The sequence below is a fragment of the Podarcis pityusensis genome (genome assembly GCF_964106645.2).
Source record: "Podarcis pityusensis genome assembly, chromosome: Z".
NCBI lineage: Eukaryota > Metazoa > Chordata > Lepidosauria > Squamata > Lacertidae > Podarcis > Podarcis pityusensis.
The window spans coordinates 12,357,676-12,381,441 of record NC_138044.1 but is presented as its reverse complement, the minus strand read 5'-3'; the positions used below and the strand labels follow the sequence as shown (position 1 = coordinate 12,381,441).

At 44.6% G+C, this 23,766-nt stretch overlaps 1 protein-coding gene and 1 long non-coding RNA gene across 14 annotated transcripts in view; one reads left to right on the top strand and one right to left on the bottom strand.

The window, feature by feature from the left end:
- Positions 1 to 23,766, bottom strand: part of MAPKAP1 (MAPK associated protein 1) — a 181,462-nt gene that overhangs the window by 105,950 nt on the left and 51,746 nt on the right. The window lies entirely within an intron of this gene.
- On the top strand, positions 21,688 to 23,556 carry LOC308468170. Its single transcript, XR_013981506.1, has 2 exons — positions 21,688 to 23,415; positions 23,509 to 23,556. It is a non-coding gene; the product is annotated as an uncharacterized lncRNA (long non-coding RNA).

Here is a 23,766-nt window from a genome sequence, read left to right as displayed (position 1 = left end):
CATGAATTATGCATACCTGAGTCATTTCACTTGTTTCACGTAATTTTTTCTGCTTTTCCTTTTATGCAATAGGAATACAGGAACATACAGACATAGGAAGCTGTCTTATGCCAAGTCAGACCATTGGCCCATCTAGCTCAGAAATGCCTACACTGACTAGCAATGGCTATCCAGTGTTTCTGACAGAATTCCCTTTCAGCCCCACTTGGAGAAGCTGGGGATAGAATCTGGAGACCTTCTGCATGCAAAGCAGGTGCTCAACCACTGTGCTACAGGCCTTTCCATATACAGTGGTACCTTGAGTTACAGACGCTTCAGGTTATAGATGCTTCAGGTTACAGACTCCACTAACCCAGAAATAGTACCTCGGGTTAAGAACTTTGCTTCAAGATGAGAACAGAAATCGTGCAGCGGTGCGGCAGCAGCAGCGGGAGGCCCCATTAGCTAAAGTTGTACCTCAGGTTAGGAACAGTTTCAAGTTAAGAATGGACCTCCAGAACGAATTAAGTCCTTAACCCAAGGCACCACTGTATACCATTTGGATATCTACATACAACTTGCCACTTCCACAGAATAATTCCAGAGAGGTAGGTAACTGGCTGATAGGACAATCGCAATTCCCCAGGTCAGAGGAGGGGCCGCCACACAGCACAGTCGCCAGCTGCCTGTGCTGTGTGCCCCCTACCTGGCCTGCCCCACCTCCCACACCATACCTCCCGTTGCTATGAACTAATGCAATTGCTTCCCACTCCTGTTTTCCCAGTCCTCTCCTCCCAGGCATATTTTTTCAAGTAAAACACCACCACCCCTGAATTTAAAACACCCAAGTTTAAAGCCCACCCTCATTAAAGCAATAATCTTACCTCAAGTGGGGCTGGTCCACATGCTCGCTCCACCCCCAAAGGGATGACCCCCTTTGGTGTCGCCCCTTCGGTGGTGGCCTCATCCCAAAGGCTGGCTGGCTTTATAGTGCTGCTGGGGCACTTTAAGCTGGGTCAGCAGATGTTATCAATGCAGCCTTCCTGCCCAGGGCCCTAACCCCAGCACTACTCTCAGCAGCATGTCTGCAGGTCCAGACAGATTGAGGTCCAAGCAGAAGCAGGTATGAGAAATATATGGCCCTCCAGATGTTGCTGAACAACAGCTTCTACCATCCCTGGCCATTTTGCCATGCTTGGTACGGTTGATGGGAGTTGTAGTTCAACAACATCTGGAAGCCCAAGGGTCCCTCATCTGTTTTAGCTTAACCAAGCAGTTTTATTTACTGTGACAGGACCCTCGCTCTAGTCTCTAGTTAAACAAATAAATTTATCATTAACAGTTTCCATAAGCACAGTGTGCTTCACAGAAATTCTACATCGCAAAATATATGAATAAATTAAAATGCTAGGTCACTGCCTCCAAGGAGCTTGCATTATACAGATTCTGAGAAGGGGGAGCAGAAGACAAGGAAAGGAGCGGCAAGTGATTAATGTCTGAAAGTGCAGAAAGTGCATTCCTTCGTTTCCTGCCGACAAAGAAGTTGCATGAATTAACATGTCATCAACAGACAGTGAATCTCTTTCTCTCCAGCCCCGCCGCCCCTGCACCCTCCCCTGAAAAGCCAGGAACCCATCCCTTGCTCTATCCAGGATGCCAAGGGAATACTGTAACCGGGAACAACGGATTTATGATTCTTATTTATATCATTCTAATGTTGGAAGGCTCAAGTTGAAAATTGGGCCTTCGCTGCTTTATCATCGTTAATCTTTTCTATGGAAAGATGACGAAGACAGTGCTGGGACTGCTGAATTGCTGATGTGCATATACACCAAAGGATTTGCAGTGCTAAGCACATACATTTACCTTTCTAAAAAAAACATACTGCCAGGGAGAGAACAGAGGGTGGTGACTATGGGCCTTAGCCACTGTTAGGGCTGGGCTGTGGGCAGCGGCACTGAATTGGTAGGGGTTCTGGAATGAAGGACATGGGCTCTTGTTAGGCTTACTGCATCCTCTCCAAACCAACTGTCCGAGGAGCTGGAGCAGAAGGAGAAGACAGCACTGGATTTATCCCTCAGCCCAGCCAATCCAAGGGTCTCTAACTGCTTACCAACTTCCTGCAAGGTGGGCTAGGCTAACGAACAGTGATCAGCCTAAGGTGATTCAGTGAGCTTCATGGTTGACTTAAGGATCTGAAACTCTGGTCCTCCAGGTCTTAGGTCAGCACTCTAACCACTACACGACACTGTCCCTCTCATGAGTCAAGTACTGGCAAACTTTATTAATAGGTTTGGTAAGAAGCCAGATGGGAAATCCATTTAGCACACGGGTGCCCACTATTTGGCGTTTCCTTCAAACCTGCCAATAAATCCAGTAGGCGTAAAAGGGACAATAAAAGTAACATTGTCCTGACCTGTCACCTGTGGCACAGTTAATTTGTCAAAAAATTATTTCATCTTGAATTATTTCATCTTGACACCGGACGCAGCCTATATAAAGTAAGTTATCAGGCACATTACATTATATAATGAGAATTGACACATTATATACACATAGGAGTGACAAATGGTGCCTGAGGGTCATGGCTGAAAATCCCACAATTATTTTTTTTAAAAAAAATTATTTTAATGTACACAGTATTGCCATTGCAGATCTGCAATGAACGGAAGTAACAAATAAAAGAGAGTGTGGAGAGTTTGTGCATGCTCATGCGTCAGAAGGACTCCCACCATGAGAGGAGTCAGCAGTCCTGGCTCCCAGTTACTGATGAACGAAGGCGAAAAGGAGGATTCTTTCCTAAAGCTTCAATGTTTCGATTTTGCTGCTGTACATATGCAAATTGCTGGCTTAAGGCACTTCAGGCAACACACATAATTAATCCTAAATACAGCTGCAACAAAGGCAGGTGCTGTTAACTCCCCAAGCTTTGGATGCTGATCCAACACAACCCCTCACTATCCTATTTATAGGAATGGGGTGGGCACCACTTAGTGCAGCAAGTGTTCTGCAATCTCTCACTATGCCTAGTAGGCAAAAGCCTCCTTTCCCTTCTGCTTTGGCACCTCCTAGACATAGGTGAGAGGCATCCAGGCCTGGGAGAACTGTCAGGAGCTCAGCCTACTCTTGGGTAGGACCCTGGCAGAGACACATGCCTGACTGGCATGTTCCCTCCTTCCTGGTCGATCATTCGGGAGCTTCAAAAGCTTTCTTCTGCCTGAACATCACAGCGACCGATGCCAACAGACATCGGCACACTTAGGGATCCGCAGAGTCTTCGCAGCTTGCGTAACAGAGCTCAGCAACTCAGCATTTTGGCTAATCTACCATATTTACATATAAACAGACATGGAGCACTGAAACATGGCTCCCTCTCTCTCTAGCATCAGACAGCAAAGAGAATGAACAAAGGACAATAGTCCCACTTCACGGAACACAGTAACACAAACATCCTGTCGCTGTCACTTCCCACTCTGCGGAGTCAAAACATACACTGTCATGTGACAGACAACAATCCCATGACTGCAGTCATGGAGCAGGAATTCTAACAAGAACATTCCCCTATGGAAAGACCGGGCTGTTCCCAGTGTACGATGGTGCCAGGGTGGGTGGCACAACAGGCACTGTGAACGCCTGTTGTTGCAGAGATGGCTATGCTCTGCCTCAAAAGTCAGAGGCAGCAATGCTTCTGAATACAATTTGCTGGAAACCACAGGAGGGGAGAGAGCTCTTGTGCTCAAATCCTGCTTGCTGGTTTCCCACAGGCTGGCCCCTGTGAGAACAGGATGCTGGGCTAGATGGGCTGGTTTCCTGATCCAGTACGGTCCTCTTACGGTCTCATGACAGCAGATTGAGGGATCCCTCCCACCAGGATCTTCACTATCAGGCTGCCCCAGTCTCAACAAAGACACATATATCTGCTAGAGTCCTCCCCTGGGTCCTTGGCAAACCCTCCATCTGTATCGTCCTGACTCAGCCAGCCCATGGCACTAGTATGATGTAGTGGTGAGTGTCTGACTAGGACCAAACATTTCCACTCAGCTATTACACTCCATCTCTCAGCCAATCCTACCTACCAGGGTTGCTGTGAGGATAAAATGGGGAAGGAACTGCGTGCATCAGAAGAAAGTAGCATTGCTGTGATCATGATGAGCTGAAACTCAGCAGGTCTAGATCTGGTCTGTGTGTCTGGATGGGAGACCACCTAGGAACCCAGTATTTATCTTAGGTAATTTATCTTCTGCCTTTCCATCTGAAGAAACTCAACAGCGTCTCACAGAATAAAACAACATAAAAACACTCTTCTTCCCTACAGTTAAAATACAAATTACAATAAAAACAAATGAGGCAGACATAATAGAGCAGAGAAAAATCCACCAGCCAGATAAACTTTAAAAGCCTGCTAAGAGCAAGCAAGCCTTCAGGAGGTGAGGATCACGTAGGATGACACCAAGTGGATCTCCTCTGGCAAAGGAGTCCCCACATTCACCGCTGTGAATTCCAGGATGGGTGAAAGACGGGATATAAATGTAATAAATAAATAAAGTGTGCAGTCACTTTTAATTGGGAGAAAAAGGGGGAAAAGGTGTGCCTTGGCTTATCAGAAGCTGAGAAAAATGAACGATGTTATGCAATTGTATCAGCATATTTTATTGAACATATAATTGCTTATGCATTTACTTTTTCTTGAAAACCTAATCAAAATTATTTCAAAAAGAATAAGCTGAGAAACACTGATGCAGTGTGTGTGTGAATTTGCAAGAATATAAAGATGTGACCCACCACCCACTGAGAAAAACTGAAGCTCTCCCATTACTGGTATGGAGGCGGTTGTGTTGTAGTTCTCCAGGGTCACAGGGGCCAATGACCTGTGACTATTTCTGCAGCAGGGTTCCTGTCTCCAGCATACTAGAGCTGCCCAATCAGCATGAAAGGGAAGTTTTTTAGCCGGGATATGCTCCAAAACTAAACTCTTAGAAACCCTGAAAATACAAGGTTCTTCACTTTCAAGAGAATGGTGTGCAAGCTTTGTAACACACGGTGGAACTTTGCATAAAACACAACGAAAGAAGATATTGGAGTGTCGCATAACTTCAAATCATTTGCTCATGTATGTGCCCAGAAAATAGTAGATTTCGCTGAAAGGCAAGACTCTGAGTTCTGTTCAATGCATACATTACAGTCATACCTCATATTACGTTTGCTTCATGTTACATTCTTTCAGGTTACGTCCCACAGCGACTCAGAAGTACCAGAAAGGGTTACTTCCGGGTTTCACCGCTTGTGCATGCGCAGAAGCGCAAAATGACGTCACACACATGCGCGGAAGCGGCGAATCGCAACCCACGCGTGCGCAAACGCGCCGCTGCGGGTTGCGTTCTTTTCATGTTGTGAACAGGCCTCCAGAACGGATCCCGTTCGCAACCAGAGGTACCACTGTATTATCATCATCATCATTACTACTACTACTATTATATCATTTTAGAAGGAGTGTGGATCTGAAAGGGCATGGCTATCATGACAGGACTCCACACTTCTGTATTTGCCACAACACTACTGTACACAGGGATGTATATATCCTCAAGTTTCACCAGATTATTTCAAGCACCTGAGCGGCTTCACCACTGAGGCCCCCACAAAGGGGAATGGTTAAGCCTGCAACAAGGATACTGTGCGTTCTCTTTCCACTGCCTTCATTTGGATTAGGAAGCTCATCTAACATTCCCGGGTTTTAGAATTATAAAACACCAAATTCCACAATGACGACAGCAGCCAGGAAACAATTTAGACACTGGATCCGGTCTGTCGGCCTCACAGAGCAGTTTCAGGGACGGCTATTCAATCATTTTATAGGATAAAATCAATACGTGTTAAATATAAAACCAGGCTTTTTTTTAAAGACCTATAAAGAAGAGTTACCAGTTTTAGACTTCATCCACACAATAAAAGGAGTTCTTAGGAGATTTAATGCTAACTCCTAATGAAAATCCACAGGAGAATGTATTCATTCTCCATTCTGCTTTCCATTACACCTATCAAGCTAGAGCATCTAAACAAGAAAAAAAGGGTTATATCCAACTAGATTCTACTCAGAGTAGACCCACTGAAATTAATGAACCTATGTCACCTGTGAGAACTGACTTAAATAGGTCTACTCTGAGTGTAACTAACATTGGGTTATATCCAATGACATAAGAAATCAACAGCCCTCTTAGGATGGGAACTGTTGTACAGAAGACATATGACGGCCTTCACAGAGACCATGAAGAGCCACCAGTAATTTTTTGAAAGTGTCCTGATCTGTCAAAGGTACCGTATTTTTTGCACCATAACACTCACTTTTTTCCTCCTAAAAAAGTAAGGGGAAATGTCTGTGCGTGTTATGGAGGGAATGCCTACGGGTGGCATGCCTACGGATTTTCCTCCTCTAAAAACTATGTGCGTGTTATGGTCGGGTGCGTGTTATAGAGCGAAAAATACAGTACATACAGCTCCCACCATTGGAACGCTTGTTATCTGAAATCTCAGTTATTTGAATGCAAAGAATTAGGCCCAAACTTTGCTACCCAAAGGGCTGATTCAGATTCAGAACAGCCAGAGTTTGCCCACTTCCTAACTTTTTGGTGTTTTGCTGGTTGGTGGCAGCCATTTTTATCAGAAAGCATGGGGGAAGGGGGGAGAGAGAGATTGGTAATCAGTTTTGCCTTTGTTAGGCTTCTGATTGGCAGTAGATCCTGGCAGAAGCATGGAAGGTGGGCAGGAAGAAAGACTGGACAAATCACAGATTAGGAATGTTTCCATAGGAAATAATGAAAACCACCAGCTCATTATGCGAATGACCCCCATGAACAATTTCCTGGGAACGCACTGTATTTGGAAAGCAAGACCTGCATGTACACAGCAAAGTGCTGGGCAGAAATGAAGTACCGGTAGATTTATAGGCTTGTCATACATCCCGGCAATCCCAGACATGTCCTCTTTTGGGGGGGGCATCCAGGGGGAATTTTATATTTTAATGGAAATATCTGGGTTTTGAGGTTTTTACAGTGGTACCTCGGGTTAAGAACTTAATTCGTAGCGGAGGTCCGTTCTTAACCTGACACTGTTCTTAACCTGAAGCACCACTTCAGCTAATGGGGCCTCCTGCTGCCGCCGCACCATTGCCGCACGATTTCTGTTCTCATCCTGAAGCAAAGTTCTTAACCCGAGGTACTATTTCTGGGTTAGCGGAGTCTGTAATCTGAAGCGTATGTAACCTGAAGCGTATGTAACCCGAGGTACCACTGTATTTATTTAGGCCTTGGGCATGGGCTCCTGCGGCTCGTGCTGCTCTGCATGCTACAGCCGCTGCCAGCCTGAGCCGGGAAAAGAGGTGCACAGGCATGGCAGTGGCCCCCACACTTTCCCCGGCTCGGGCTGTCCTCTTTTTTGCTCTTCAAGATATGGCAACACTAAAATAGAAAGCTCTGGAAACAAAAACGGTGGCAATAACTAGCTCAACAAGAGCACAGGGCGGAACAAATTGCAACTAGGCCCAAGAAGCTCTTTTAACTCATAGGGGAAGTTCTCAGCCATGATGCTGAAGCAGAGGTCAGAATAACTCAGGGGGAAGGTGCTTGCTCTGCCTTTTGGCATATGCTCAGAGGGGGGCTGCCTCTCTACCTGAGAGAAGGAACAGGGGGCCACCTCCTTGGGAAAGTTCTAGAAAGTCCTTCACATGTTCCTAGGCCACGGCTCCACTCCCAGATCAGGCATGGCCTGGGGGTGGAAGAAGAGGAGCGGAGGAGCAGTGGTGGTAGCATCGCCAGCCTTTCCTCCACTGGGCTTCGCTTCAGCATGCCAGGGAGGCAAGGGCAGCCTTTGTAGGGAGATGATCCTTGCAGCGCTGGCCATGCTGGCGGTTTTCTGGAGCGGGAGGGCCAGAGCTGCTGGTTCCAGCACAGGGGTCAGCAAACTTACCGCGCCTCAGGCCAGCGTCTCCAGCGCCGATTGCATGGTGGGGCAGAGGGCGGGGGAGCACATGCCCATACGTGTGCGCACATGTTATTTCCGGCGCACTTCTGGGTTGGAGGAGCACCGGAAATAGCTTGTGCGCGTGTGCACGGGCCTCCAACGCCCCAGATGTGCACCGGAAAGAATGCTTGCACATGCGCAAACAATGCTTGCACATATGCACAAGCTATTTCCGGTGCTCCTCCAACCTGGAAGTGGGCTGCCGTGCAGTGCAGCGCCGGTAAGAGTGGGCAGCGAGGGTCGCTGCGGGCCGGATAAACGAGTCCCTCGGGCCTTATCCAGCCTGCGGGCCTTAGCTTGGGGACCCCTGTGCCAGCACATCACTTGGGGCTGTGCTATGATAGCGGTGGCCTCTCCTCTCCCCTCCCGCCTGCTCTCCAGCAGCTGCTATGTGGGCCAAAAGGGAGGAAGCCAACAGCAGTGGCCATGGAGAGGCTCGGCTGGTTCACCCTCCTCCCAGAACTCAGTGGTGGTTCTGGAGTGGGGAAGGCAGGACATTTCCAGATCCAAAGGGAAGCTGGCAATGTTTCAGTGAATCCAGGATATCCTGGTACAATCAGGGAAGTTGTTGGGGGGGGGGGTCCTGCAAGAGGCCCCATCGGTATTGGCATCCAGCTGGCTCTTGAAGACACACCTGTTTAAGCAAGTGCCCCCCGAAATGGAACTTCCTGATCTAACCATTTTAATATAGTTGTTACATCTTAAACAGGCTTCTCTTGTTGTCAATTTTTATAATGGACATTTTTTAGGTTCGGATGGAATCGTTTTGTTGTGTGTTTTAATCATGTGAGGATTTTAAAATTCTATGAACAACACAGAAGCGATTTTGGCATGTAAACAATGTATAAATTATAAAATGTGAGTGCCCATACTTTGGAACTCCCTGCCTGTTGATCTCAGGCAGGCACTTTTACTGTACCCTTTCTGGCACCTGCTAAAACCATTTTTAGTTAGGCAAACCTATCCAGGCGTGGCTTTTAGCTTATTGTTGATTTTAATTGTTTCTGAAGGTTTTAAATAGTTGTTTTTAACTGCTATTTTCACTGATAATTTTATTGTTTCATTCTTTTGTAAATTGCTTTGTTTCTTTATATTTTTTTAATAATCAAATGATATATAAGTACTGTGAAATAAATTAATATGGGATTGCTCAGAAACCACAACAGTGGTTTTTTTAATATAAAAAATAAACATTTAAATTTAATTTTCCTATAAAGCAACACAAGAAGCCCCTATGCAACTAGCGTAATCCCCATTCCCCTCATGAGAATAAGACACAGAGGTTAGCCAAATATACCCTGCCATAACTGGACATTCGTTGCCAGAGGTTGCATGTTGGAATCTGTTTCTAATGCACTTATTATAAAACCATATCAAATTTATACAAAAATGATTTTTCAGAATAATTATACAAAATAATTTTCAATTTTTCATACATTTAATACCCTTAACTGCTTGGTCAGCTTTTCTATGAAAGTCAAAGTCCAAACCTTTTGTCTCCACACAGACAACTGCAAACTATTGAAACCCAATAGACCAAATAGGATCAGTTCTTTATGCAGAAGATTCTTCTATTCATCCTTAAAAATAGTGAATAAGGCCACTTGTGCCATGCATGGAACAAAGCTTGTTTTGTGATCCAGCTTATTTCCTGAAGGACTGTGGTCCATAATGTATTAATAGTACCATGCATCCATCACTTATGGTACCATCGTTCCAGCACATCCACAGCACCTCCAGTACAGTGATGATGCTTCAGCACTGGTCCAGTTACAGACTTGGGTGTGTGGTGGGTGGGTGTGTCAAACATGAAGTCATTCTGTACTGGTCTTTCATTTTGAAGGCAAATAAGTTGAAGGGATACTTGATTTAACCTATGCTCCCCCAGATGTTGCTAGGCTCCAACTCCCAATCATCACTGACCATTGGCTATGCTTGAACTGTAGTTCCCAGTACTATCTAGAGGGCATTGCCTGAATTAAGGCAATGATGTCTAACTTACCGTATTTTTCCATGTATAAGACGCCCCCTATTTTGGGGGATTCAGGTTTAAGAAAATGGGGGGAGATGTATCCGTGTATAAGATGCCCCCTAATTTTTACATTATTTTTTAGGGGGGGGGGAACCTAGTCTTATACACGAAAAAATACGGTAAAGTGTTGAAATGCCTTCCAGGTAGCCATTTCAATTGCCTCATGTTCATGATGCAGGACAGAAGCGCGTCTATGTTCATCTGCATAACGGCCCAATACACTTTGGCACCTGAGGCAAACCACAAAATGGCATCCCCACTACCACCATAGAAGAAGGGGTAAGCAGCTCCTATTTACCAAGAAGTCAGTGTAAAGGCGGTGTGAGGGGTACAGCTGAGTAGGCAGCAGCAGGTGGTGGCCAGAACTGCTGCCCTTGTGGATTGTGCCACCTGAGGCAGTTGTCTCTTTTTGCCTCATAGGTGGGCCAACCCTGAACACCTCCCCAGTAGCACCTAAGACCTTATGATGGGGCTCTGCTCTACCTCCCCTCCCACATCAGAACCCAACCCCAGTTCAGTCACTGGAGGCTTATTTTAATCCAAAACACAGCAGCAAACACACACACACGGGGGGGGGGGGTAATGATTAATTTGTTAATAATAATAATAATTTACCACATTTTCTTGTACAATAGAGTTCAGTGACTAAATGTTATATTACTTTAAGATTAGATGGCCTAATGATATATAATGCAAAAGATTTTACTGAATCGTTATTTAGTGAGTCATAAAAACCTCTTAAAAATTAATCTTTCACGCACATCCAGCTTATCCAAAGTTAGCATTTAATTAGATGGCCTTGGTGCAAATGAGCATACTACTTTATTTGCTCAATCAGTATATGTCTCTCCAGTAATTAGAATTAATTCAAGTCATTGACTCACCTCCTAACAAACAATGTAAAACATTAGGCGAAATAGAAACAAATGGACTTTTTGGGGTGTGTTCCCCCTTTCCTTAATGCAAAAGGCACTCTTCCCCTTGCTTTTAGAGGGCAGAAAGGAAACACCTTTGTTTTCTAGTTTCAGGATCAAACAGGAAAATAGAATAGAATCTAGTTTCTGCCCTACAAAAAGTAGTTCTCACAGGGCTCACAAGACAAACAACCCCCAGCCAAACATTGGGTTGCATCCAATGAGGCAGTGTGGTTTAGTGTTGCGACCAGGGTTCAAATCCTCACTCGGCCATCAAGCTCTCTGGGTGACCTTGGCCCAGTCACTGCCTCTCAGCCTACTCTACTTCACAGGGTTGTTGCAGAGATTAAATGAGGAGGAGGAGAACCACGTGCACTACCTTGAGATCCTTGGAGAAAAAAGTGGGATATAAATGCAATAAATAAATCTCCCATTCAGAGTAGATCTACTGAAATTAATGGACATTCCTAGTTGGCTCAGTGAGATGTAAACTTGCTCCTGCTTTCCATTATTCCTGCCCAGGAGTGTTTGGGATAACAAACCAATAAGCCCTTGCATTCAAATGTTGTGGGCATAAGCCAACCAACTCATACTCACGAGTTAGTCAAACCCATTCATTCTAATGGGTCTACTCTGAATATGACCAATATTTGGATATCATCTTATAAAAGGTGAGTTTAGTTTCAACCTGATTACAGAGATGTGTTGTTTTCTTCCAAATTAAATCTCACACAATCTCATTCTTAAATCATGAAATGTTGCATGGAGACAACGGAATTACCTAACCTGAGAGGCAGCCACTTCTGGACTTTCATACAATTTACTGATCAGAGCAAGTCTTCTAAGAGAAGGAAGCAATCCTGAAGCACTGACTCATGCAGAGAAGGAACAAGCAATCTCCTCTAAGGACAGGCAACTCTGCTGCTCTGCTGGACTGCAATACTGAATGAAGCAATCACACTTGACGTAGAATTACCAACCCCAGCTCAGTCTGACTGACAATCCAGAATAGTGATAAGCATGCAGAGTTGCAACAGACAGCTCCCTCTCATCAGAGGAACATTTTCTTTCTTTCTTTCTTTCTTTCTTTCTTTCTTTCTTTCTTGTGGCCTCTTAGTAGTTATTACAACACATGTCTAAGCCACCATATACGGTCTGAAAGCCATCATGCCCAAAGGGCAAAGCTGCCTAGTGCTGCTGGGCCATGTCACAAAGTTCAACCCAGAATAGCGTGTTGAAACAATGCTTCATACAATGGATCACCCATTTATCTCGCCGTTGTAGTAAAATCCCATTAACTTTCTCACTTAATTTATCTCATTTGCGCTGTCACTGCTCATAAAAATTTAACCCAGTAATTTCCTGTTATGCAAAGCATAACACAGTATGAATATTTAAATACAATGTAAATACAGACACCCCCTTGCATTTTGGTATTCTAAATTGTTGCCTTCACTTAGTGGCATTTCTCTTTCTCATTCACCCCCCCCCTCCTACCACCCCACACTATTTTTCAATTAGAGGCCCAGATGTTTCGGAAGCTCCAATAGGCAACAGCAGTTATGAGGGATGCTTTATCTGCATTGCAATGATGACTCCAGCATCAGCCCCAGGCTGCATTAACATACTCATGTTTTATTCCTAGATTTCCCTTCACATACACACCAAACCCTCATCCTAATGTTCCAGTTAATTATTATACCACATAAAGCAGACTTACAGCACTCCCTCCAAATCTCCACAAACTGGATATCCTTTTAAGCTAGCTTCAGTCTGATCCACGCACCTCAAACAAGGGGAGGGGGGGACAGCAAAGGGAATATATCCCAACAGCCAGGAATTTAGTGAACCTAAGCGATCATAGAAGAACTATATACAACATGGAATATAAACAAGCATGCGCAAACACACAAACAAACAAACAAACAAACAAACAAACAAACACATCCATTCATTCTAGTCACACTGCAGAACGAATGTCCAAAAACTCAAGAGCTATATCAGTGAATGTTGATAGCCAACAAAATGAGATTGTTAGCATTCACTAGTGTGTGTACATGACAAGCAGGAACATACACCAGTCAATGCCAGCACTCCAAAAATTTGTCTCAGACTGTCAGCGTTCATATGCACATGCCAGGATTCATCAAATCTCAGACATCCACTGTAATTTTATATCTGTTTACCTATCACAGAACATTTTTATTGGACACACAGTTTTTACTACATTTCTGCTTTCTTAAACCGCCTTGACAACAGGCGAGACAGACATGAAGGAGAGAGATTTTTAAATCTGGTCCATCAGTGCGGCTGAACAAATCACTTTAGGAACAACATACAATGCAGCAAGCATAAAGAACTGAGAGCCCAGAAATCTAACCCCATAAAACAGCAGAGCTAAGCACTCCTGCTAATTAGTGTGCATGTCGATAATTGCTATCCAAGGGAAATGGGGGCCTAAGGTCTAGAGGGCACTGGTGTTGGTGCCAGATCAATGTCCCTTGAGGTTCATAGTTAAGAGGGCCAGCACTGGGGAGGTCCTGTCTAGGGTAACACATACCTAGCTCCCAGAAACAAGGCAAACAGCGATGACCTCAGCAGATAAGCAGATTCACAGAGAAGGTGGTTCTTCATTAATTCTAAAAAAATTGTGAATGAAGGCCAGTTGTGGCCCCACACAATGCTGTATTTCTTACTCATACCCAAAATATCAATGGTTTCTGATGCAACATTATGTAAAGTGGACGTCTGTAAGCAGCTAAGATGGATATATACATATAGCTGTACTTTGATTTTCAAACGGAATCCGTTCCAGAAGTCCGTTTGACTTCTGAAAAGTTTGAAAACCAAGGCGTTGCTTCTGATTGGCTGCAGGAGCTTCCTGCACTCAATTGGAAGCCGCGTTGGAAGCTTGGATTCCAAAGAACGTTTGCAAACTGGAACACTCACCTTCGGGTTTGGGGAGTTCGGGAGCCAAAACGTTTGCAAGGTGTTAGACAACCAAGGGGTGTGTGTGTGTGTGTGTGTGTGTGTGTAAAAAAAATATCCCAAGCTATAATATATAATATATCCCAAGCTCAAGGTAACAGATGTAGCTCTCTCCATCCTCATTTTATCATCACAACCCTGTGAGAGACATTAGGCTGAGAGAAAGTGACTAACCCAAGGTCACCCAGTAAGCTTCTAGGCTGAGTGCAGTTTTGAACCCTGGTCTCCCACTCTTTTAAAAAAGCACTAGACAAATTAATGAAGGAGAGGTCTATTGATGGCTACTAGCCATGATGGCTTTGCTCAACCACCACAAATTGAGACAGTAATGCTTTTGAATGCCAGTTGCTGGAGACCTTCCGGAGGGGAGAGTGTTCTTGTGCTCAGGTCCTGCTTGCTGGTTTCTCATGAGCATCTGGTTGGCCACTGGGAGAACAGGAGGCTGGACTAGACAGGCCATTGCCTGATCCAGCAGGGTTCTTCTTATGTTGTTAGGTCTTACTCTGACACTACTGCACCATGCAGGCTTTCCAGACCACAGTAGTTTATGTGGTTAGTTAAATGGGGGTAACCATAATCTGCACTCAATAAAATAGAAAAGGATAGTCTGGTTTAGGAGAATTTATTCACATTTCACTCCCTTGTTGAAGACTATAATTTCATTAAGCAAGCAAGGAAGGAAGGAAGCAAACAAACCCAGCAATGAAATGTGACAACCAAAAGCCCTCCTCTTTATAAATTAGAACAACCCAAACATGCTTAGAAACCTGACATGTGAGCCTTTAACAAACAGATGCTGTTAAAAAACAAGAAAGATAGATGTGCTCTCACATACCCTATGTTGCAAAATGGGCTCCATATCCCAATGTTACGCTATTTGCAGAGAGCCGACAGCTTAAGTTCCTTGAGGACATTTGCCAACCTTTGCCGGAGCATTTTTTAATACATCACCATGTCACTTTTTAATGTGCCCCAATCTCCTAACCACATGGCAAACTAACAGGGATTTTTAAAATATGGGCTTTATAGCTTTGTGCCTGTGATTAATTAAATAAATAGCCTGCGTTTCACAAATCATCCTTCTAATTAGTCTAAGCCAGACATTCCCCCCGTTTCCTTGGCACAGGGCTGCCATCTGAAGCTTCGCAGAAGGGCAGGAGAGCGCTCCTGAACTCGCTGGCAAATTTGCGCTCTCTGGAGCGCATGCACGCATACATACACACATACACTGTCGCCGCGTCAGCCATGGCTGGCATCGTACCACATGGCCCCCTCAGGCAGAGAGGTATAGTCTTCGCAGGTGCTGCAGTCAGCTGGAATTTGACTCCAGCTGCTCGCCAAAGATGTTCGCCTTTAATTATTGTCCCTGATCCTGGAGGAGAAGATGCAGGTAACAAAAGAAATGATCTTGCTATCTTCTAAAAAACCTAGCCTCAGCTAGTGGAAGTGGCGACGCGATGGTAATGATAAATGTGTGGGGGGGGGAGGGAGGGAAGAGTACTAAAGAGTTTGAAAAGGACAAACTGGGAAGCTTCTCCTCAGCTGCCAGAGGTCTTTGCCTATCCAAGCAGCCTGACCCACTAACCTATGTTAATTTGCTGGCTTCAGAATACTGGGAGTTGCAATTCCTGGCTCAGCTGGCTCCCTTTGTCTTTCCTGCTATGTGCACCTGGCGCGATGGCAGCCACCGACCATCACTGCAATCACACCGCAGGGAAACCACCACAATCAGTGTATGGCTGGTGGAAAGAATGTCAAGCCGTGAGCCAGGAAGAACCGCCCTCTCTTCCCCAACAATTCTTTCTTTAGCTCGGAGAAAAGGCAAATAAGTGGAGAAACAACAGAGGGCCTAAGAATGGGCAACCCTGAAAGCCAGGATCCAGGGTACCTTTTTGCATGACAAAGATGCACTACAAGAGGGATGGAGAATCTGCAGCTCCTCCACATGTCAGACCACTGCCCATGCTGCATAGGGCTGATGGTTCCTAGAGGAAGGAGCCATTGGCTTGTTCTTAGCGGTGCTTCAGCACCCTCAGAGTTGATAGCTAGAGAGCACTACTGCAGCTTCCAGCTCGGCAAGAATCAGGTGACGCCCAGAGACCAATAGGATTCCACCTGGCTCTATAAAGTTGAAGCTCCGGCCTGCCTCCTTCAGGGTGAGAAATCTGGTTAAAGCCATGCCACCACACCCCTCATGGAGCAACTTGGGAGTGACTTTCATTGTTTAATTACGTGTTGTTTAAAGTATTTTATTCTGTCTTGTCCTGATCCTTCCAACATTCAGCTTCATTGGATGCCCACGAGTTAGGAGAGAAAATTATCCATGAAATGCATAATTTTATAAACTTCTATCATGCCACCTCTTACTCACCTTTTCTCTAAACTATAAAGTTGCAAATGCTGCAAACTTTCACTACATCCCTTGGTCATTTTGGCTGCCCTCTTTTCTTTTCTTCTTTTTTGGCTGCCCTTTTCTGGACCTTTTTGAAACTCTACAATCTCCTTTTTGAGGTGAGGCGAACCAATAGCCACAGGTTCCCCTCACCTGCTTTAAGAAGTGCCTCACAGAACCCGAACAATGTTATCTAATTCCAGCACTGTTTACAAAAATCCCAGCAACCAGCTGGCACTAAATCATCCTTTGCCATGCTCCAGATGTTTTGGACCACAACTCCCATCAGTCTCAGCTAGCAACATGTTGGTGAAGCCTGCACTGGATTGCCCATCAGCAATTGTCCACCAGCCCATCAGGGAAGGAGCGTCTGCTGCCTACTGCAACTGCTCTTTGTGCAGAGATCTCATCTCAGCCTGCATTTCATGCCCTGGGATAAATCCATTATCTTTCCTGGATATTTTTTAAAAACTTTTTGAAATCTTAAAACAAAAGGGCGGCTTAGCAATCTAAAAGAATCAATAATGATTTATGAAATTAAAACAAGAACATGAAGCTAGGTTGTAAACCACTTCTCGCCTTTTTTTCTTTTTAAAAGCACCATCTAAACTACACTTAGGAGATTTTCGTGTGTGTGTTCTCTCTCTCTCTCTTTCTTTATATAAGTCAGGAATTTTATACTTTTGCTAATAAAACAATTCAACCTTTCCTTTGGCTATTTAGAATGTTGACTTACGAACATGTTTTCATTTTGAACATTTTATAATTAAGTGAAGGATAATGACATTAGACCAAAGCTTAAAATCAATTAAATTGAATAAAACGCAATATGATTCAAGCAGAAGATTAACTAGACTGTCACGTAAAATTGTATTTTTAAATTTTTTATTCTAATTAAACATGTTCTAATTAAATGACCGCTGCTTTGGAAATACTCCCCCTCTCCTCCCCCCCTCCAGCTCATCAGTATCCATTCCAAACCACATATTCATTAAAATTATATTCTATACCTCATTAGAAATGGACCCTTCTTCCCCTTTCTCCTCAGTGTTTTTGATAATGCTTTGTGGTAAGCATTACGATTTTGCATATTTCAGGCAAATGTTCAAATCCTCGCCCTGCCCCCCCCCAATGATGTGTTTAGGAAGTGCCAGCTTATTGTTTGCAGGATTTTAAAACAACATGTGAAACTGAACAAATCTATTGAAGTATGAATCGTGCAAGATTGCCTGGGGTATTATTATTATTATTATTATTATTATTATTATTATTATTATTATTATTATCATCGTCATTGTTGCTGCAATGAATGTCTAAAATATTAAAGTAAGTTTGAGTAGTACACCCAATAAACAGAGAAAAATTATTGTTGTTGTCTCACATGAATCTGCAATTACTCAATGGAGAAGATGGGCAACAGCTTAAGGACAAAAAAATCAAACAATCACACAGAATTAACAAAGAGAATTCACTGCCACAAAATATGGGGAATGGCTGCTAGCTTAGGTGGGGTTTTTTTTAATGAACAAAAGCATTTCACAAATGACACATCAAGTCATGGTTATCAGCCACAAGCTATGGGGAAGGGCCATAGCTCTGCGGCCAAGCATCTGCGTGCCGTGCAAAAGGCTCAAAGTTCAATCCCTGATATCTCCAGGCTGGGTTGGGAGAGAACCATGCTTGAAACCCTGCCAGCCAGTGTTGACAATATTGGGCTAGATGGGCCAATAGTCCTGAGGAAGCTTCCTATGTTCCTAATCAAGTCCTGTGTCAGCACCAGGCATACTTGGGCATTTGCCAAGGCCCACAGACCTTAGCAGGGCCCATTGGGACAGATGCCTTGCCTGTTGTCCAGCTAGTGGCCACTGTCATTTGGGCACCCCAGCCCTCTCCAGTGCTATTGCCGGGCAAGTCCACTCATAACCACCAGGGGCTCCATTTGGAGGATATTTCACACCAAGGGCTCACTGAACCAGAGGCTACCAAGCAGCAGCCCAGCGAACAGCACCAGAGTCAAGAGTTTCACAAGCACCTTTCCCCCAAGGAAACAGGAGCCTCCCACTTTACAGTGCCAAATCAAGGGCAGAGAGAATTTAATGCCATGTGGGATGGAGCCACATGGAGTGAAAGTGAAGCACCTCTTAAGTCAGAGCCTTGGGCCTTTAAGAACCTGCAGTAGTCCAACAAAGGAGATGAACTAGAGGGAGAAGCTTGAAAGGCCTTGGTTGGTTCGCCTATAGCCCACTTTGGAGAAAGTGCCTCACTTGAAGCTCTCCATGCTACTGAAACAGCTGTCCTGCAGAGTCAAAGCATGGCAGCACATGCCTGGCATAGCCTCAAACAAGACAGTGGTCCTAGAGCAGGACCTAATAAGCAGAAAAACTTCAACTTCATATCTCCAGGTGATAGTTCATGCCATAGCACAGCTTTTTCTTTCTTGAGGGGGAAGGAGGATCCAGAAGCTCTTTTGCGCAAGTGAGAGTGGATGTAACGCCATCGTGGGAAGACCAATGCCCAACTTGGGCTGGTTATGACAATTAAATGTGGTTTTAATGCACAACTTGCAAATGACATCTAATCAGCACACCCTGGGAAATCTGCAAAGGAGGGAACTGGTCAAAGAAGCTCCATATTGAAAAGGAGAGGGGCAAACTGTGACACCGCAATTCAGAGTACACAAAAAAGTAGTCAGGGCAGGAGCATTTACCCGAGCTGAAAGTAGGTCTGTTGTCAATCTTGCAACTGTGTCAACCATGAGCACATCACATTTCCTGTGACAAACACAAGAGTGTGAAAGGCAGAAGCAGGACACCAGTGAATAACGGTTACAGGGAAGCAAAATAAAAGTGGGGGAGGACAACTCTTTTCTTCTTGTTCTGCTTGTGGTTTCCCAGAAGCATCTAGCCAGCTGCTGTGGACAAGAGGGGTGCTGGGTGGGATGGAGCCCTTTTCTTAAGCAGTAAGGCTCCTCTTACGCTTTTAGGATGATGTCTGATAAGACCCAGTATTCAGTTTGGTCTGAATTCTCACTCCCTGGAAGAAAGAGAGTGCTGCAGAGACTCCAAGGCCTGCGAGTGCAAACAACATCCTCTCAGAAGCATTAGGACTCAAGATCTTTACCATGAAATAAGGACCAGAGAATCCCCTGGAAGTACTCTGGAGCAAGTCCAACGGAGAAGTCACTCTTGGGGCTTTTGGAGGGATGTTGGAGACAATATTCTTATAATGCTTTTTGTTCTGTTGTGACAAGCCTGTGTCTTCTGTGCGAGTTTGTTTGCCATGGCAAAAAGAGAGATAGGGGAAGGCAATTACAGACTCACAGACTCAGTGTAGCAAATCAGTTAAATTAAACCTGTACTTCACCTAAGTTGCACAGAAGAGTGTGAGAATAACATAACTAAGTTTTCTCATTTCATACTCTAGTACTCCTAAGCAAATTGGGGGGAGGGAGGACAGGGGGAAAGAGTAGGGTGGGTGGGGGAGGGAATAAAGTTTTTCACCCCACAAATGGAATCTGTCACTTACCGGGCTGTGATCTTTTCAGCTCCTGCACCCTAAATGCATGCAGAGATATTATATGCACTTTCTATTTAGCAATTTAATTATATCTTTGCTGCCGGAGAGTGGCAATGGCTTGCAGTAATAATCAGGTGAAAGCATTCTCACATTAATATGCTGGAATCCGATGTGTTAATTTGATGCAACTTTGCGTTGACAATATGTGATTAATTTGTTCCAAGGATAGCTTTGCTCCCGGGCTCTGACAGTTTCAAATGCTGGGTTTCTTTCCCCTATCGCTGGTTGACACGCCTCAGCCCACTGTTTTCCTAGGACCACTGCTAATTTGTAATGAACTGGCTTTTCGGGGGGGCCCTTCATTTTTAATTCTGTCAATGTCACCTCCTTGAGGAAAATTACAAGTTTCCGTAGGTGTGATTAGTGCCAAGTGCCGCCTGAAAAGAGGTTCGAGAAAACAAGGCTTTCTAAAGAAGAAGTCGGAATTTAATCTGCAGAAAACAGATTTATTGCCTCTAGACAGATAAATATAATAGAAAGTTCCTGCGTGTGTGTGTGTGTAAGCTATTTTCAAGTTCTTCTTCTTCTTGAGAGCTCCTGCCCTTTTCTCTTTTCTTTCTTTCTCAGCATGCTTCTTTCCAAAATAATATTTTAGGGAGGGGAAAACACACACACACACATGCACGCACGCACACACCACAATCCAATAAATACCAAGACAAGTCGTAGATGCTTAGGTAAAGGAAAGGAGAATTATAAATGCTTTGCAAAATGGAATGTAAGCTTGCAGTGACAACAGGAAAAAAAGACAAGACACCCAATTATATCTGTGTCCAATTCATGGTGGTGGAAATGTACAGATTTGCTGTTGCGAGAGTTTTATAAAAAGAAAAACAACAATTCAAATTGACAACAGTAGTTAACAGCAAAGAGCTGTAACTCAGCAGTGGAGCATCCACTTTGCATGCAGAAGTCCCAGGTTCAATTCCTGGCTTCTCCAGGCAGGGCTGGGAGAGAAACCTGAGTCTAAAACCCTGGAGAGTTATTGGCGATCAGTAAAGCCAATAGTGAGCTAGCTGTTAGAGTGATCAATGCTCTGATCATAAGCAGCCTCCTATGTTCCTTCAATGACGGCAAGAAGTGGGGAAGGGCTGAAGATAGTGGTAGAGTAAATGCTTTGGATGCAGAAGGTCCCAGGTTATATCCCTCAGCATCTCTAGGTAAGGCTGGAAAAGATTCCCTGCCTGAAACCCCAGAGAGAGCTGTGGCCAGTCAACATAGGCAATACTAAGCTAGAATGACCAATAGTCTGAGTTGGTATAAGTCAACTTCCTATGTTCCTAGTATAGCGGCTACGTGATTGAACAACCAATCCTTCCTGGATTCAACTGTGAAATTACCAGGTGCTTTTAGGCAAGCCTCTGTTTCAGCTTCCTCCACCCCCACCTGCAGGATGGTAGGGGTGGGAATACTCACATACAAACAATGACTTACCCCCTCAGGCTAGTTGTACACTAGGGATGGTCAATATGGTGCCATCCAAGTGTTTTGGGCTTACAGCTCCCATAATCCTTGAACTGTTGGCGATGCTGTGCTTCTTTCAAAACATACCACCTTGGCAACCTCTGCTGTATGGATTGCAAGCGAAGCACACATGAAGCACCCTGACCACCTGAAACCACTATAGAAAATTACATGCACTTATCAAAGGCGTGAGGAACCTTTGTCCCTCCAGAGGTTTCAAACTGCAACTTCCATCAACCCGGCCACTGACTGTGCTTGCTGCAGATGATGGGAGTTGTAGTCCAGCAACCTCTGGAGGGCCAAAGGTTGTCCTCACACCTGCCCTGTAAAATCATAGGAGTTGGAAGAGGCCTCAAAGGTCATCCAGTCCCCCCCCTTTTCCCAGTGCAGACACTCCTGCTCCAAAAATGCATCCTCAACAGGGGGGCCAGCCAGGCTCTGCTCAAAGGAGAGTCCACTACTTTCCATGGCAGCCTGTGCTATGCTGTTGAACAACTTGTACCATCAGAAAGCTCTTCTTTCTTGTCACTTGAATCTGCTGGTTTGGATCTTACTTCGTCATCTATGTGACAACAACCTTTCAGATTTTAAAACATATGTGGGGAACCTTTGACTCCTCCTGTTCCGCCGGCTGATATTGCTGAACTACAATCTCCCAGCAGCCCCAGAAAGCATGACTGATGAGCAGGGGGATGGGAATTGTAGTTCAGCAGCATGTGAACGGCCAAAGGTTTCTCATACCTGACTTTCTCATACCTGTGTCTTGATGTCTTAATCAGAGGCCCTGAAGAGCTATTAGATAAAGTTGGGTGGGGGGCACAAGGAGGCTGCTATGGCGCGTGATCAGACCTCTCTAAAACATGCTATATATATTTGTTGCTGGATTGTACTACTGAAGACTGCAGATAGAGGAAGTATTTAAATGATCACACTTAACCACCATCATCTCTGCATAAAGAGAACTAGCGTGTCAGGGAGAGGTTTCTAGCTTCTCCCTGTCCTTAACGTTTTGAGTTAGCTGGTGCTTTAAGAAATAAATACACACACTGGGTGAGCAGTACACACTGATCCCATTTACGCAAACTCCAGTAGGTGCTCCTCCCCAGTCATGCTCCCAAATTCATGGGCCTTAATCCTAAGGAGGAGGAGGGATCTAACACGGCCTGCTCCACCTCTTGATCTCAGGGGAGGGGAGCTGTCGGGCCTGGAGCATTACATGGGAAGGCCCTCCCTGCAGCTCAGGCCAAAGTCCCTTCTACTCCAGCATCCTGTTCTCACAGTGACCAACCAGATGTTTCAGTGAGAAACCTGCAAACAGGACCCAAGTGCAACAGAACTCTCCCTGTTTCTGATTCCTAGCATTTGGGATTCAGAGGCATAGTGCTTCTGACCATGGAGGCAGAACACAATCAGGGGCTGCTTGCCATGATATCTGCCTTATCCCCCATGAATTCATCTAATCCTATTTTAAAAGCCAGCTGAATTGGTGACAATTCAAGCTAGAGTGAGGCCCCTTCACAGCAGTTTGGTTTGTATTTTCCCCGCATGCCCAGTGAAATCTACCATGGCCAGCTCTTCTTGTCTGTGAGATTTGTTTCAAGAAGAGTTTTGCTCAGGGTTTGAAATATAATGTCGAATCATAACCCTAGATTTGCATGAAAAATTAGGACTGGGAAGGTGAAAAGCAAGATTAGCAATTGCCCAGGGTGGGAAGTGGAAGCTCTAGGGGTTAATGTGGAGGGAGTAGTAGTGCAAACTGGCAATCACAATAAGCAGGGGAACAACCCCTAGCAGTGGAATAAAAAACATTATCAGGCGCCTTGAGGGCCCAGTGGTTGAATGAGGAGCTAGCTATTAAAAATAAAAACCAAACAAGTCTCAGTGCCACAGAATGCAAACCTATGTTGCACCCTTTACGGTTCCACACTGGAATATTTGGGTAAGCTCTATCCGTGATGTCAGCATGATGTCATAGTCCGCATCAATATGCTGAGATGGCACTGGAGGTCCCCCGTGCTCCCACACATCTTCAGACTGGGCCACTGCTTTCCCATTTCGTAAGAGATAGAGACAACATTAAGACTCGTCCTGAGCACTGGCGCTTTCCCTTAGCGATGATTAACACTGTGCTTTTTCCCCATTTATTTAAGAAATTTTCTGAAGAGAAGAATTAAAGAGTGATGAAAAGAGCAGCAGAACAGCTAGCCAAACCGTTTATTTGTTCAGGTTTTCTCCTTACAATAGGAAGATTATGTCTAATGACAATATGATTCCGAGGTGAAAAATGACATGCTGAATTTTTACCAAAAGAAAAATTAATCTTGCAAGTCTGGCTATAAATCATATTATGTCAGTAAAAGTAACACAACTGTTTTTATTAACAGATGTGGGGGCATTATATATATTTA